This window comes from Cupressus sempervirens, chromosome 11, assembly GCF_028749045.1.
Source record: "Cupressus sempervirens isolate cs-2001-9-10 chromosome 11, ASM2874904v1, whole genome shotgun sequence".
In the NCBI taxonomy this organism is placed as follows: Eukaryota; Viridiplantae; Streptophyta; class Pinopsida; order Cupressales; family Cupressaceae; genus Cupressus; species Cupressus sempervirens.
The window spans coordinates 653,744,026-653,761,516 of record NC_143128.1 but is presented as its reverse complement, the minus strand read 5'-3'; positions in this window follow the sequence as shown (position 1 = coordinate 653,761,516).

Sequence of the window (17,491 nt, the reverse complement as noted above, 5' to 3'; positions counted from 1 at the left end):
ATCCAGCACATACCTACCTCAAGGCACTCCTACATTGGGGGCACCCCAACCATCACCTATCAATTCAGAGTGGGAGAAAATGAAGACAGCTCTGAAAGCCATCCAAGAAGGGAATGATCCAAAGACATTCAAGTTTGAGAATGTGTGTCCTTACCCATTTGATAGAGCCATTACCACGACACCATTTCCCAAACACTTTGAGGTACCTAAATTTGACAAATTCAGAGGAAAAGGAGACCCTGTCACACATATCAAAGAATTTTACATGCATTGCCAGGACATGGCATACAATGATGTCTTCCTCTTGCGCCTTTTTTCCAAAAGCTTGGCTGGACCATCTCTTGAATGGTTTTATAGAATCCCCTATGGCACAATTAAAAACTTTGCTGAATTATCTGAGGCATTTGTAGCCCAATATGCCCATCTTGTTGAAACAGAGCTATCAATAGTTGATCTTGTCCACACCAAGCAAAAAGGTGGAGAAAGCCTTGCCGAATACCTGCAAAGATGGAAAACCCTTACCACCCGCATATCCTGCACCTTGCCAGAACGCCATGTGGTGAAAATGTTTATTGATAATGCACATCCTAGCTTGGCTCACCACATGACCATGAACTGTTTGCAGACCTATAAGGATATCAAAGAGAAAGTAATGATCCTTGAGCAAGGACTCATCAAAGATGGTGTGGTAAAAATTTACAAAGAGGCCAACCAAAATCAATCACATCCCAATGACAAGTCTAGGTATTGGAACAAAAACAAGCATGTTGCAACAGATGGGGTTACTGACACCAGACATGTGAATATCGTTGGTCCTTCTCAAAACTAGTCTAACCCACCATATCAAAAAAACAACCAACAAGCTATCAATTACCAACAACGAAATAACCAAAGCTATCAAAACCACAATACAAGACCCAACTTTCAAGGGTCTAACAATCAAGCTAATGCCATCAATGTAGCTGCAGGGCAAAAGCCTAGATTCCAACCTGCACCTAGAAACTATACACCCCTTGGTGAGCCATTGGATGTTATTTTTGAGAAATTGGCTAAGGAAAACCTCATCAAATTTCCTCCTACCCAGCAAATTGATCCAAGCCAATCCAAAGCCGCATGGTACAAGGACAATGAGTATTGCAAGTTCCATAGGGTAAACGGTCACACCACCCTTAGATGCATGAAACTGAAAGACTATGTGCAAGACCTCATTGATCGGAAGGAAATCACTGTTGGTGCCCAAACCTCTCCCAATGTAGGCTTACAGATTTATCAAAATGCTTTTCCTCCACACAACAACCAAAATCCTGGAAAAGCGCCTATCCAAAACAACACCAACAACTGCCAGCCAAACCAACGGCATGGGAAGAACAATGACCACACGTCATCCTATATAGACTATGGTAGCCTTATAGGTTGTATATCTAAGAAAGAGCCTTCTGTCAATGTTATCAATATCCGAGGACCAGACAATGAGTGTGCGATCACCACTCGAAGAGTGCAATTTAACATCGCAGGCCCACCAGTTTCATCAACACCATTAGCTCCATCAAAAAGCCGATACAATATCTTGGAACACCTTGGGAACATGCCAGCCCAAATATCCATTTTAGACCTTCTTCGCACTAGTCCTGTGTACAAAGACATCCTTGACAGTGCTCTCATAGAATCTCGTGTCCCTTCTGATATCAATGCTACTGATTTTCGTAATCTTGTTGGACACCTTTCATCCTCATGTGCCCTATCTTTCAAACCCACTGACATACCCGCGGTTGAGCCAAATCACACCATTCCGCTTCGCATAGCCATCATGGTATCCAATTTTGCCATGAAAAGAGTAATGATAGATAATGGATCAGCCTTGAACATTTGCACCCTAAAATTCATAAAACAAGCTGGGTATACTAAGGCAGATATGATCAGTGAGGTTATCACCATCAAATCTTATGACAACTTGGAAAGGACCACAGAAGGGACTATTTTGCTACCAATCAAGGTTGGGCCAGTCATTCAAGAGACATTTTTCCATGTTGTTGATCTAAACCTACCATTTAACATCCTCCTCGGTCGCCCATGGATTCATGCTATGAAGGCCGTTCCATCCACCTACCATCAGTGCATCAAATTTCTGCATCAGGGCACTGAGGTAACCATCCATGCCGATCCAGAACCCTTTGCTTACTGCAATGCGGTTAAAGCTTCATATACAAACCATTGCCCTGGACTAGACATCGGCACAGCCATCGCCAGCTCATCCCACACTATGTCAAAGAGGGGCAAAATGTAGACACCTAAATTTGATTACACTGCTTTGGTAATCTAATTTAGCCATCTCTAAAGGCATCATTAATTAAATTCTTAATCCTTTTCCATCCCTAGTTGATTAATTTAATTAATCATCTATAGTCCTAATTGATAAATCAAATAATCTATTATTTATCAATTAAATCCTTTTCTCCTATATAATTCCAAAAATCCCCATTTATTAAATAAATCTATTTGATAAATGAAATCCTCAAATTCAAAAACCCCTAACCTATCTCTAATCCTCCATTTAGCCTAATCCACCCCATCCACCCATACTAACCAAGCTTATCCACTAACTCACCCACCCTCATTAATGTCATCCACTTGCACATCTCTAACATCCCTAATCTAATCCTAAACCCAAGCCTAATCCACCCCCTAATGTTGTCACATTCCCTAAACAAGTTTAAGACTTTCCTAATCCAAACCAAAGTCTCCCCTCAAAAAACCCAACCACTAAGTCATGAGTGTTGTTACAAAACATAACAGACTCTTACAAGCCCACTCATGACTCTTACACCCATCTTCCACACTCTTCCCTCTTCCACACTCATTCCTCTTTCATCCCTCTTACATACTCAACCCCACTCATCATGCCTTTAACCAACCCTTTACCCTACCCTCTCACACTCATCCTCCTTGTGACAAGTGTCACCTTTCCATTGGTGCTAAACAAGCACAATCCATGTGCTCTCCTTTGAGTGCATCCTAGCCCTCCTTAAGCCTTCATCCATCCTTGCATCTAAGCCCTCCATCCCTCTACCCCTTAGCCTATAAATTGAATCCCATCCCAAGCCATTTCATCAACAATCTTTGAGCTAAAGTTACCATGCTATTTTGAGAACCAAAGCCATCAATCTTACCCTTATAATGCCAAATTGAGAGCTCACAAAGCTACCAATTTGCCATTACCCATCTCCATTGAAGCAAGCTTTTGAGCATCTTGAGAATACATCCACAGCAAAAGGACACATCTACATAATCAAGAAAGCATGGAGTGTTTTATCTTGTGAGGTTTGCACTTCTTGTTTGCTTTCTTTGTCTAAGCATATATGTGAATTTAGTTTTTGGTTTGTGAATGTTTACTTTATTTGTTAATGTTCTTTGCATACTAAATTCTTGTTCTACAGGAAGCAGAAAAAGATATCAGGGCAGAATGGTGGTAAAAGGTTTTGGTCAACAAGGCATTACCGGTTCAAAGAAGATGATGGAGGCAGATAGAGATATCAGGCCAAATTAGTGGTCAAAGATTTTTCTCAACAAGGCGTTGGCTGTAATGAAAACTTTTCATAGTTGTGTGTGTTGGAAATAAACATCAATGTCTGCAAGTTGTCCTCGAGCCCCACGCCCATCTACCCTGTCAAGTCACCGCAGGCATTCATGGACGGCAGGCATTCATGGACGGCAGGCATTCATTTTGGTAGGTGAGATTTTGAAATTTGAATGTTGAGAGGGAAAATGAATTGTGAAAAAAGGAATGTTATTCATTCATTCAATAGAGTTTTGTAGATCAAGCAGATCAGAGAGAAGTTGCAGACAGAGCAAAGAAGATCAGCATATCAGTTGTTGGAAGAAGAAGAAGAAAGTTTGTTTTTTTCGTGCTTGCAGTTGCACGTGATTGATTGTTGGTTACCTTGTAAGTTTGTTATTGTTTGATTCATCCTGTTGAAGCAGTGATTGTTCCAGGCATTCATGTTTGCAGCCATTAGAGCTGCAAGTTTTAAAGTTGTTTGAAGTTTGAAGTTTTAACATTTTAGAGTTTTTCTGGTTGAAGCCGAATGCTCCCAGATTTTGTAATAGTTTAATGTAAGATTGAATAGAAAGCAAGTAGCATACTTAATCTATTGTTCTTACTCTTCTATTCATTACATTTGACAAGTTTGGTTGAAAGCTTAAAGCTTTGGCTTTCTGGTTTTAATGGTGAAAGCATTCACGTTGAAATATTTCCTAAGTTATATTTCTTAAGTTTGAAATAGAACACTCGGCATCTTCTTTCTCAGTTGGAGCCGAGATCAATCGGCATCCATTGGTGCCGAGCAATTATTGTGTGCTGAGCTCTTCTTTGTGCCGAGTTCACTTGGCACCTGTTGCCTGTCACTCGACACCTTCTTGTGCCAAGCAAGTGCTGAGTAATTCTGGCACTTGGCACCTTCATGTGCCGAGCAACTTTTAAGTGCCGAGCGAAGTTTTTAGGGTTAGGGTTGTGAGTTTGAGTTTAAATTTTTTAATTTGTATTTCTCACATGGTATCAGAGCTTTGAGGCCCCACATCCAAAGTGAGTTAGGGCATTTGTTTTTTTTTGGGATATTTATCATGGCAGGAGATGCAAGAAAGATATGGTAGCAGCCACCATCATTTAATGGATAGAATTATGATACATCTGCAAAGAAGATGAAGACCATTATGGTTGCAAATGATTTGTGGGAGTTCGTAGTTAATGGGTTCAATGATGTAATAAACCCAACTCAGTATGTTGCCTTCACAAATGCACAGAAGACTCATTTGAAAGAGTCAAGGAGGAAGGATGCTAAGGCATTAAGTTTGATTGAAGCAGCAATGACAGAGCCTATATTCCCAAAGATTGCAGCAGCAAATTATGCAAAGGAAGCATGGGATATCTTTGAGATGAACTTCAAGGGGACTGATAAAGTCTGTACTATAAAGCTACAGAATATAAGGAGAGAATTTGAGAACCTTCAGATGAAGGAAAATGAATCAGTTGCAGACTTCAGTTCAAGGACCTCCAATGTGATTAATCAACTAAAATCAAATGGAGAAGACTATCAAGAGCAGAGGATAGTGGAAAAGATATTAAGGAGTTTACCTCATAAATATGACCATTTGGTCATCACCATAGAAGAGGCAAAAGACCTCACTACTTTGGCAATGGATGAGTTGATGGGTTCTCTTCAAACCCATGAGTATAGGATCAATAGATCCACATCTTCTTCTACCCAAGAGCAAGCATTCAAGGCTCAGTCAAATCCAAGAGGAAGGGGGAGAGGAAGAAATGGCTCAAGCAAAAACTCTAGAGGCAGAGACCGAGGTAATGGAGGACAAAGAAATGTTGCAGCAGAAAGTTCAGGAAGAGCAGATGGAGCAAGTAGCTCACAAAATACTTCAAGAGGAGGTAAAAAAAGCTACAACTCAAATAAGAGTAATGTAGAATGCTACTACTGTCATAAATATGGACATTATGCAAATGAATGCTGGAAGAAGCAGAAAGATCAGTCAGGACAAGCAAATGTGGCTGATGTGAATATGGGAAGTGAAAACACTGCCTTCATCATGTGTAATGTTGGTGAAGAAGGAAGCCCTGAGGTTTGGTACCTCGACAGTGGATGTAGCAACCACATGAGTGGTAACGAAACATTGTTTTCATTCATTGACAATTATTTCAAATTAGAAATTAAGATGGGTAACAATGGAACCCTACCATTTGTGGGTAAAGGATCTATTATGGTCCGCACCAAGAAAGGTGAGAAAAGAGAAATACAAAATGTGTATTTCGCCCCTGGTTTGAAGCACAATTTGATGAGCATTTGTCAGCTCATTCAAAATGGATACAAAGTGTTAATGGAGAGTGATAGTTGTATCATTCATGAAAAAGATGGGAGCAAGAACCTACTTGCAGCAGTTCAAATGACAAAGAACAAAATGTTTCCCTTGAGGATTGAGACATGTTTCTCATCTCAAGTTTGTGCTGCACCTCACACACAATCAGCTCTAAAGAGTGTGATTGAAGACCCCTCATGGCTATGGCACCTCAGGTATGGTCATCTTGGCTATGCTAGTTTAAATTTATTGTCAAATAAAAGAATGGTAGAAGGTTTGCCACATGTAGGAAATTCATGTGACAAGTGTAAGGCTTGTATTTTGGGTAAGCAACATAAGCTTCTTTTTAATTCTGGAAATTCTAGGAGGGCTAGATATCCATTAGAGTTAGTGCATATTGACCTAGTCGGTCCTATGCAAGTTACTTCCATTGGGGGGAGTACTTATTTCATGACATTCATTGATGATTTCAATCGTAGGACATGGGTTTATTTCTTAAAGAATAAATCTGAAGCATTTGATAAATTCGTAGAATTTAAAGCCCAAGCTGAGAGAGAATGTGGAGATTATATCAAGGTCCTTAGATCAGATAGAGGAGGGAAGTATACCTCCAATTCTTTTGTAAATTTTTGCAGGAAACATGGCATAAAGAAAGAGCTCATAGCCAGCTATACACCACAGCAGAATGGAGTGGCTAAAAGAAAGAACAGGACCATTGTTGAAATGGCAAGGAGCATGATGAAAGAGAAAGGTCTCTTGACTAAATTTTGGGGAGAGGCTGTGGCAACAGCAGTTTACCTAATTAATAGGTGTCCTACAAAGGCAGTCCCTGACAAAATTTCAATGGAAGCTTGCTCACGAATAAGATAGACAGTTGAACACTTAAGAGTGTTTGGATGTGTTGCATATGCACATGTGCCTAAAGAGAAAAGGCAGAAATTTGACGACAAAGGTGTGAAATGCATTTTCATAGGGTACAGCGTAGAATCAAAGGCATACAGATTGTATGACCCATTGAACAACAAGATGATGCTTTCAAGAGATGTGGAATTTATTGAAAATCAGTCTTGGCATGGACAAATTGATGAGTCATCAAGCACTTCAAGTAAAGTGTCAATTATGAGTGAAGAAGATGTTGATGAACAGCAAGAAGAAGGAGCAAATAGAAAAAAAGGCAAGCAGGTTCAGACATTGTCGAGCTCCTCTAGGCATGACCGAGTGTCAGTGCCGAGTACCAGTGAAGACCGAGCTACTCGGCAATGCAGTAGCAATGAAGATTCTAATCCCACACTCTCCTCCCTATTACCAAGAAAGACCAAGAGTCATAGGGAGATATACCAAGATGATGTTAGAATCTGAAAAGATTAATAACCTAGAAAACTAGTGCAAAGAGTAAATATCTAAACTATGAATGCAAATGATACAAAATCAAAATAGCATCATAGAGTTAGTCTCCAAGAGAGTAATGCAAATGCTGGAAGCAAAATAGCATTAAGAGGATGCAAAAACAAGAGATGCAAATACAAGTCAGGTAGCATGCTTATATAGGCTAGGAAGAGGGAGGAGGTGGCAATACCAACCAATGAGGAGCAACCATCTATCGGACTAAAGATAGAAAAGTATCTTCCCAAGATAGCTAATGGATGCTCACATGTAGGAAGGCGACACTTCACAACCATTCACCTAATAAGACATGCTTTATTAACCTAAGCGAGATTATTAAAAGTGTAGCAAAATAGGAAAAATAAAAAACTACACCAACACCCCCCATAAGCGAAGCTTAGGTGGATGTAGAAATGGGTCCCGGCAAGTCAAGCCTGATGAGGTACCCATGTACATAAAATTCCCCCAAAAGAGAGAGAAAAGAGACTCCCCAAAGAAAATTAGGACTCCAAGTGAGAGGAAGAGGCCCCCCCAAAAGATGAAGCATCCCGCACCTCCAACAAAGCTTGCAAATTTTGTCCGATAGATCCACTTACATCGAACAAGTTTTCTTCCCTTAGGAAAAGAGACAAGATCCCAAGTGTGGTTCCTCATCAAGGAACTATACTCTTCCTACATAGTTGTATCCCACTCAGAAATACCAGAAGCCTCATGAAAGGACTGTGGATTTGAGGCAGTAGCAATGAAGATATGTAGAGCATCCTTGAACTGTGAATGAGTCTGCTTGGTGTCTGATGGATCCCCAACCCAATCACCTGCAAATTGCAAGGTCTGTCTACCCCAAAGTGGACCAAAAGATGGAGAATCGAGAGGAGAATCATCAACCTATGAATGATGACTAGGAGAGGAAGGAGGTGAGTCCTCTGAATCACTCTCTGCATCAAAAGTGGAGGTAGAAGACTGCTCAAGTGAATTTGACCCATTAGAAGATCTATCATGTATTCCAAGTGACTCCAATGTCAAGATAGAAGGCAACCCTATGACCATGCTCTGTTGGTTAAGCTGATGCAAGTAGTGGAAGTTAAGACTGCCAAACCGCTCATGCCATAATCTGCTCACATCATTAAAGTGAGTGAGCAAAACACTCAAAGGAGGATCAGGAACAAATTGAGAAAACATAGAGAGTCGTGACTAATGATCTACTCTCCCAACTACTACTATAGAATCATTGTGCAACTCACGTATCTCTACTGAATCAGGAGTGAATTCAACCCGTTTGCCTAAACCTGTGTGAGTGATCTGGTGTACCGATAGGAGATTAGTTGACAATGAGGTTACATAAGGAACATCATGAAATGTGCCATCCCCCACATCAACAGACCCTCTCCCACACACCTCAACAAGAGTGTTATCACCCATCAAAATAGAAGGCATAGTACACGGCTCCAAGGATGCAAGTTCTTCCTTAGATGAAGCCATGTGATGTGAAGTACCTGAATCAAGAACCCAAGTGGATGGTGAGGAAGCAACTGCAAAAAGAGCCTTGCCCTTTCCTTTCCCCTTGCTATTTTATTTTTCTTTGTTAGACCCTTCATTAGAACTTTGTATGATAGACTCAGGAACACTGATATTATTCTTCTCAAGAATGTATGTTAAGTGATCAAGTTTTTTTTGCAAACATTTATGTTCATCATGACCAGGTCTTTTACAATAGGCACATTTGACCTTTTCTTTCTTAGGCTTATCACCCTTGAAAGATGGTGTATCAATAGTTTCTTTTGAAGAAACCAGCATTTGATCCTTCTCCTCACTATTCTTTTGTTTCTTGTCCTTACTATTGTTGTTACTACTTTGTCCTTGTTGTTCTTTTGTGCCTTGGTTGGCAGCCAAGGCATGTGACTTAGAGGACTTAAGAATGCCCATCTGGATTAGCTTGTCTTGTTCTCGAGTGAGATTGACAGCAAAATCATCTAAAGATGGCATGGTGAATTGAGTACCAAGTGCACCCTTAGTAGCATAGAAGGTAGAGACAAACACAGAATATTCTGAACTTAGCTTAGAGAGAATACTAAGAATCAGTTGTTCATCTTTCTTTTCAATTCCACATTATTTTAACTGCAGCCTTAGTGATTTCAATTTGGTGAAGAAATCTTGAATTGTGTTGAAATTGCCTGGACTCAAACTAATTAATTCATTTTCCAACATATGACCCCTCATTGAATCTTGTGTGCCAAATAGTGTTTCTAGCTTTGTCCATACTTCATTTGGTGTATCCAAGACTCAATGTGAAATAGCAAGTTAGGAGAAACAGACAAACACAATGTTCCAAATGCCTCATCACATTTGTTAAACCACTTAGGCTTATCTTCATCTTTAGCAGGTTCAGTTTCAAGTCCCATAGTTATCCTATTTAATCCAGCTTTCCTTAAGTGAATTGTCATGCATGATTTCCATTCAGAGTAATTGTATGGAGTTAGGATGGGCATATTTGTTTGATCCATGATGAAGAAATGCAGAGAAGAAATGCTAGAAAGAAGAGAACCCAGCCACGAAAATGCCCCCCCCCCCCTCTTTACTCAATCAAAGAACCCCCCCCAAAAGAAATATGATTTGGCACTTTATTTTAGTGCGTTTACAACTACCACTAGAAATAAATACTTAGTGGTCTTGATTTCAATGCATTACAAACCTCCATGAAGAGCATATGCTAAAAATAAAACTTGGGCACAATAATCAAGGAAACAAATAGCACCACTGCGATCTACTTGAAAAATCATGCACTTTCAAAAACAGAATCGCCTCGATACGAGGTCATATGAGAAAGTTATAATCCTCTGAAGTTTCCAAAACGAGAACTGTGCACAGTTACGACTGAGAATCTAAAATTTTTGAAGAATTCATGCATGAAAATCAAAAAATAACTCCACTAGTGGATAGAGCACAAAAAAATAGCCAAGTTCATAACAAGAATCATCAAAATCAGAGTCTGTATGAGCAAGAACGAGACATTTGAAAACTGCATTCAAATTTGCAACTGCCAACGGAGAGGGGTATGGTTGTAGCTTTGCATGCTCGATTATGAAAAATATACAACTTGCATGAAAAATTTAAAAGATACCCAGATGGTTTTTCAGGGCTACGAACAAAACCCAGAAAGCGTTTTTCTTGCTGATGTACAGAAGATGTTGCTGTAGTGTAAATCAGACGCCTTTAATAGTAAAAAATGGCTCCAAAAATCAAAAAACGACCCCAACAACCAAAATATGACATGCAAATGCTGGATCAGCTTCTTAAGTCCATCAATGGCATGTTGGAACCTTCAAAACTGATTGAAAACTCCAAATATGCAAGTTGGTTGTCAGATTTGAGATTGAAACCCCAGAGAAAAACTGTTTTTGTCAAAACTTTTCTGATTCTCAGGATCATCCAAAGATGCAAGAGAAGAGCATACTTCATTTTTCAAAAAACTACAATAAAGTTTATTTCCCCCCCCCGAATCTCTGAAATAAGGAAACTAAAATCTACTTTTGCACATAGAAAAGCTCTGATACCATGTTAGAATCTGAAAAGATTAATAACCCAGAAAACTAGTGCAAAGAGTAAATATCTAAACTATGAATGCAAATGATACAAAATCAAAATAGCATCATAGAGTTAGTCTCCAAGAGAGTAATGCAAATGCTGGAAGCAAAATAGCATTAAGAGGATGCAAAAACAAGAGATGCAAATAGAAGCCAGGTAGCATGCTTATATAGGCTAGGAAGAGGGAGGAGGTGGCAATACCAACCAATGAGGAGCAACCATCTATCAGACTAAAGATAGCAAAGTATCTTCCCAAGATAGCTAATGGATGCTCACATGTAGGAAGGTGACACCTCACAACCATTCACCTAATAAGACATGCTTTATTAACCTAAGCGAGATTATTAAAAGTGTAGCAAAATAGGAAAAATAAAAAATTACACTAACAAAAGGTATGAAGATTATGATGAGAGTGTTAATTTTGCATTATTTTCTCATAGTGATCCAATATATTTTGAGGAAGCTATTAGGGAGAAGAAATGGTGTAATGCCATGGATGAGGAAATAGATGCCATAGAAAGGAATGAGACATGGGAGCTAACTGAATTGCCTCCCAAGAAGCAAGTGATTGGAGTGAAATGGGTCTATAAGACCAAATGCAATGTTAAAGGCAAGATTGATAGGCATAAGGCAAGGTTGGTAGTCAAGGGCTACAAACAACAGTATGGAAGAGATTATGATGAGACCTATGCCCTAGTTGCAAGAATGAAAACTATGCGTGTTGTCATAGCAATTGCAACTCAGCATAAGTGGAAGGTATTTCAAATGGATGTGAAGTCTTCCTTCCTTAATGGTGTATTGGAAGAAGAAGTGTATGTGGAGCAGCCACCTGGTTATGAAATTGCAAGTGAAGAACACAAAGTATATAGATTGAAGAGAGCTCTCTATGGACTCAAGCAAGCTCCAAAGGCATGGTACAGTAGGATTGACTCATATTTGATGAGCAATGGCTTTAGCAAAAGCAATGGTGAGCCTACTCTCTACATCAAGGCATCAAATGGTAATGTATTGATTGTTGTCTTGTATGTAGATGATTTAATTTTTACTGGAAATGATAAGGCTCTAATTGGTGAGTTCCAAGAGGCCATGAAAAGTGAATTTGAAATGACGAACCTAGGTCTCTTGAAATACTTTCTAGGCATAGAAGTAAAACAAATGCATGATGGCATCTTTATCTCTCAAGAAAACTATGCAGGGCAGATCTTGGAGAGATTTAAAATGCAGAACAGCAAGGTAGCCCCCACACCAACAGCAGTAGGTCTGAATTAATAGTAACAGATTTCCACAATCCATTTGTAAAGTGCTAAGATTTCTAGATTCGATTGTGTTTGTTTATTTCATCAACGTTTCGGATCACACTACATGATCCATCATCAGGATAAAAAAGTGCAGGATAGCAGGTCTGAAGTTGAGCAAGGAAGACTCTAGCAAGAGAGTGGATCCAACACTATACAAGAGTATGGTTGGAAGTCTAATGTATTTGACAGCAACTCGGCCAAACCTAATGCATGCAGTAAGTTTGATTTCCAAATTTATGGAAACACCAAGGGATTCCCATTGGCAAGCGGGAAAGAGGATCTTAAGGTATGTGAAAGGTACCAAGGGATTTGGGATTTTATATACTGCAAATGATGATTTCAAGTTGGTAGGTTATACTGATAGTGATTGGGTTGGAAGTTTAGATGATAGGAAGAGCACTTCCGAATACATGTTTCATATGGGAACGGGTGCAATTTCATGGGCATCCAAGAAGCAACCTATTGTTGCTCAATCTACAGAAAAAGCTGAATACATTGCAGCAAATGCAACAGCATGTCAAGCAATTTGGCTAAGGAGGATCTTGACAAATTTGAATGAAAGGCAAGAGGATGGAACCAAAATTTATTGTGACAACATCTCATCAATCGCATTGTCCAAGAATCCAGTCTTCCATGGGAGAAGCAAGCATATAGAGATTAGATATCACTTCATCAGAGAGTTGGTGGAGAATGAGGATATCAAGATGGAATTTTGCAAGTCTGAGCAACAGCTAGCAGACATCTTTACCAAGCCATTAGGCATTGGAACTTTTGTGCACCTAAGACAGAGTCTTGGTGTAGTTGATTTGGATCAACAGTGATCCTTGTTTGTGGGTCTCAGGACAAAGGGGGAGTGTTGGAAATAAACGTCAACATCTACAGGTTGTCCTCGAGCCCCACGCCCATCTACCCTGTCAGGTCACTGCAGGCATTCATGGACGGCAGGCATTCATTTTGGTAGGTGAGATTTTGAAATTTGAATGTTGAGAGGGAAAATGAAATGTGAAAAAAGGAATATTATTCATTCATTCAATAGAGTTTTGCAGATCAAGCAGATCAGAGAGAAGTTGCAGACAGTGCAGAGAAGATCAGCAGATCAGTTGTTGGAAGAAGAAGAAGAAAGTTTGTTTGTTTCATGCTTGTAGTTGCATGCGATTGATTGTTGGTTACCTTGTAAGTTTGTTATTTGATTCGTCCTGTTGAAGCAGTGATTGCTCTAGGAATTCATGTATGCAACCATTAGAGCTGCAAGTTTTAAAGTTGTTTGAAGTTTGAAGTTTTAACATTTTAGGGTTTTTTTGGTTGAAGCCGAATGCTTCCAGATTTTGTAATAGTTTAATGTAAGATTGAATAGAAAGCAAGCAGCATACTTAATCCATTGTTCTTACTCTTCTATTCATTGCATTTGACAAGTTTGGTTGAAAGCTTAAAGCTTTGGCTTTCTGGTTTTAATGGTGAAAGCATTCACTTTGAAATATTTCCTAAGTTATATTTCTTAAGTTTGAAACAGAACACTCGGCATCCATTGGTGCCGAGCAATTATTGTGTGCTGAGCTCTTCTTTGTGTCGAGTTCACTCGACACCTGTTGCTTGTCACTCGGCACCTTCTTGTGCCAATCAAGTGCCGAGTAATTCTGGCACTCGGCACCTTCATGTGCCGAGCAACTTTTAAGTGCCAAGCGAAGTTTTTAGGGTTAGGTTGTGAGTTTGAGTTTAAATTTTTTAATTTGTATTTCTCACAGTGTGAATGTAAACAATTCAGTTGGTTTATTATACAACTATTTAAGTTCTTGAGATTGAGCAATTTAACTTCAAAATAGTATTTCTTCATGGAAATATTGAGGAGGAATTAAGGAATTATATATGAAGTAGCCCGAATCTTTGTTAAAAAGGGTCATGAACACTTTAGTTGCAAATTGAAATGGAGTTTATATGGGAATTAAAAAGCCTCCAGACAATGGTATTTGAGTTTTGATATCTTCATTTTTCCATTGTGATAATCATGAGTTTATCATTGTCTTATTTTATGTTGAAGATATGTGTTTTATCAAAAATAGTGTGCGAGTCAATCATAAATTGAAAAATACATTTGACTCTTCATTTTGTCATGAAAGATTTAGAAAGGAGCAAACAGGATTTATAGACAAAATTTGGAAAAATACATTTAACTCTTCATTTTGTCTTGAAAGATTTAGAGGGGAGCAAAGAGGATTTCATAGACAAAAACTGAGAAATCATATATATATATATATATATATATATATATATATATATATATATATATATATATAAAGAATGCAAAAGAAAAGTATAAAATGGCAAGACACATAAACACATATATTTATCATGTTTCACCACAAATCTTGGCTATGTCCACACTGAGAGTAGAGGAAATATATTGATGAAATAAAATGAGTTTACAAATAGATGTCATCAGCATTTATAGATCACAAATGATCAGCTGAAGAGACACAATACAAGTGGAGGAAAAAACGGTCGTGATTGTTGGCCTTCAATATTCAACAATCTCCAACCTGAAGACACCAGATACACCAACTGATCACTCATTCCCCTGCTCTACATGCTAACCTACTTCTTTTTAACAAGGCCAAGAGAAGTCCAAGCACATTCAAACTTCTCCTTGGCAACAACCTTCATCAACATGTCCATCGAATTGATCTTTGTATTGATTTTGGCAAACCTTTAGTTTCCCTTCTTCTACTACATAGCAAACATAGTGAGCATGCTTATCAATATGTTTGGAGTGTCACTGAGAGGAATGATTGTGAGCCATAAAAATTGCACTTTGACTATTAGAAAATAAAACATAATCATCTTGTTGCCAATGTAGATTGTTGAACAAGCATTGTCAAATCATCTCTCTAGCTCCTTCGGAAAGAGCCAAGTATTTGACTTAAATAGAAAAAAGTGTAACACAATGTTGCAGCCTTGAGGCCCAACTAATAGCAGCCCTAGCAAATATGAAAACAAAACTAGTAGTAAACCTACATTTTTGTCGATCTCCGGCAAGATCTGAATCACTGAATCCTTGCAGTTGAGCATGATTTCAACCAAAACACAATGCATAATGAGAAGTACCCTTGAGATATAAAGAATCTTTTTGGCAGCCCCTCAATCTTTCTTGAGGCATGAATGGCACAACTTTCACCTGTCGAATACCTTGATTTGCACAAAAGTTATCAAACTTCAACGAACATAATTCACCTCCGTTATTTGATTTTAAACATTTGATGTTGTGCCCGCTCTGATTTTCAACAAGAGCTTTAAAAAAATAAATATTGAGAAAACTTCAAACTTCTTAGACATCATATAGACCCAAACCTTTCTAGTACAATCATCAAGAAAGGAAACAAAGAAATTTGCACCTCCATGAGAAGTTACCTCTGTCAAACCAAACACATCTGATGCACTAACTCCAATGGTGTAGTCTTCTTGTCATAGCAATTCTTCAAAAACTAACACGTTTTTTGTTCTTATGAAGACAATGCTCACAAAATTCTAAACTGCTAATTGGAGACTTGGAAGTTGATCTCGATTAAGCATAACCTCTAGCCCCTTTTTGCTCATGTGGCCTAATCTTTGATACCAATGTGTAGCATCGCTATCCACAACAATCATTGCAACTCCCACCTCATCACTAGTTTTCGCAACATATACGCTGCCAACTTTATCCCCTTTAGCAATAACCAGGGAACCCTTGGTAATTTTCCATATGTCCATGAGAAGCGTAAGAGAACCTCAAGCATAAAACTGACTAACTGAAATCAAATTTCTTTTCAATATGAAAACATGCCTAACATTTTAAAGCAATAATTGAGCACCTCCTATTGATAACAAAAAATCACCCTTTCCTACAATTTTACAAGCTTTGTTATCACCCAAATAAACATTCCCAAATTTACCTTCCTTATAGTTTGTGAAGGCTTCGCTCCAAGAAGATGCATGAAATGCAAACCCTTCGTCAATTGCCCATGAATTTGAAGCCATGTCACTTGTTGCAAGAACCAAAACACCATCTCCCTAATCATGAATGATGTTTGCTCTGCTGTCCAAAACTTTTTCTAGAGCTCTTTTATATTTTCTATAGTCCTTTTTAACATGACCAGCCTTTCCACAAAACCAATAACCACTTTGTCTACCCCGAGACTATGATCTTCTAATTGTTTCTGACCTTCAGTGGTTGTTACTTTTGCCTCTATGCTGAGTTCTTCCTCTATTTTCCATACTAACCATCGTTAATGCATCGCAGGATGAAGACTTTTTATTAGTTTTCATGTCTTCACTAAGCAACGTAGAAGCCACCTAATCGTAAACCAACTTGTTTTTTTTCCGATAATGGAAGTACTAACTATTATTACCACTAAGTTGACCACCTTATTTTCATCATCTTGAGACATACCAATGGAGTGTGCCTAACATAAAAGAGTATTTAACTTGTTTGTGTGATTCAACATCGTCATTTCGTCCTTCATCTTCAACTTGTAAAACTTCTTCATGATAAAAATTTTGTTTGGAGCAAACATCATTTCGTACATACCTTGAAGCTTGTCCCATAACTCCTTTGTTGACTTTTCATTGTTCACACTGAACAACACATTCTAAGCAAGAGAAAAATCTCTGCCATTACCTTTTCACTGAATTTATTCCAAGTCTCATATGTCATGAAGGTTGGCTTCTTCACTTTTACCTCCGATTACAATTGTTAGATCGTGCTTGACCAGTAATGTTCACATTTTTTTTTGAAAAGAGGGGTAAAAATTTATTAAGATAGAAAGGAATACAACAAGGAGAGCTCAACAAGGAGCTCAATCCTGAGCAACAAGATCATCAAATTCTTGCACCATCTCAAAGGACAGTTGCCTCCTATCCCTAATATTCCAACCTGGATCATGACTAGAAGCCCATTTGGCTAAACAATCAGCAGCTCTGTTCCATTCACAAGGAATATACGTGAACCTAATGAACTGAAGAAAGGTAGAGAAGAGAATAATCTGCTTAACAATAGTGGCCAACTTCCAACTAACATCCTCAAACTCCTGCAAAGAAAGCATGTTCACCACCACCTGAGAATCAGACTCACAGATAATCTTACTCCATCCCTGCAAGCAACACTGTTACACAACATATAAAATAGCTTGAGCTTCCATGAGATTGTTAGTGTAATCACCCTTATGAACTGAGAAGAAAAATTTAACATCCCCAGAACTACAACGAGCCACTCCCCCAATACCAGCAGGGCCAGGATTCCCACGGGAAGAACCATTAGTGTTAATTTTCAGAACTCCACAGGGAGGAGGAGTCCAATGCCCATCCCGGTTAACCCAGCCCTTCCTCTAATGGTGAAGTTG